This window comes from Echinops telfairi, unplaced genomic scaffold (genome assembly GCF_000313985.2).
Source record: "Echinops telfairi isolate 266 unplaced genomic scaffold, ASM31398v2 ScPeMD7_8;HRSCAF=38, whole genome shotgun sequence".
Classification (NCBI taxonomy): Eukaryota; Metazoa; Chordata; class Mammalia; order Afrosoricida; family Tenrecidae; genus Echinops; species Echinops telfairi.
The window spans coordinates 2790621-2791408 of NW_022103905.1; positions in this window are offsets into that span (position 1 = coordinate 2790621).

Sequence of the window (788 nt, forward strand, 5' to 3'; positions counted from 1 at the left end):
TCCAGCAGTTAATCTCTCTTGGCACACAGTACTTTCAACTTCAGTAACACCATTTCCCTAACCTTTCTACCAACCTCACAGGTAACTTGTTTCCTATATTTGCTCTTGTTCCTACATAATTTCTTCCACACTCCAGTCTTTAAATATTTGCATGCTGATCCCACCCCTTTCTTCGTGTGTATCCCTGACCTTTCCCTTTAAGGCCACTACCTGGGGGGCTCAACTTGAGTTGTTTAGAGGCCTCAAGTTTCAAGGGTCTAAAACACTGATGTTTTAACTCTCCACCAGTCAGGTTTCTTCTTAAGGGCCACCCATGGACTTTAGCTAATATCCTGGAGTCATCCCCGATTCTTAGCCACCCTCTTCTGGTCCATCAACAATGTCTGTCAAACTCTCACTTCCAAGACAGACTACAGACTTTTGCTCTCTATCACTACTACTGTCTTCCCCCTTTTTGCTACCAAACTTCCCCCCCCCCTTGACTTCTTCTAAGGTGACCAGATTTTAACATTGATAAAGCGAGACACCATTGATAAAACTCATATCCTGGTGAAATAGCCACATGGCAGCCGAAAACCATATACCCTAGCCTGTCATACATTATTTTCAAAAATCGGGACTTTTAAAAAGTGCTGCAGGATGCGGGAAAAATTGTTAAAAATCGGGACTGTCCCGCCAAAAGCGGGACATCTGGTCACCTTATCTTACTCCCTAACAATTCAATAAACTACTGCCATTGAATAGATTCTGAATCATAGCAATGCTAGCAGTGGTTCTCAACCTTCCTA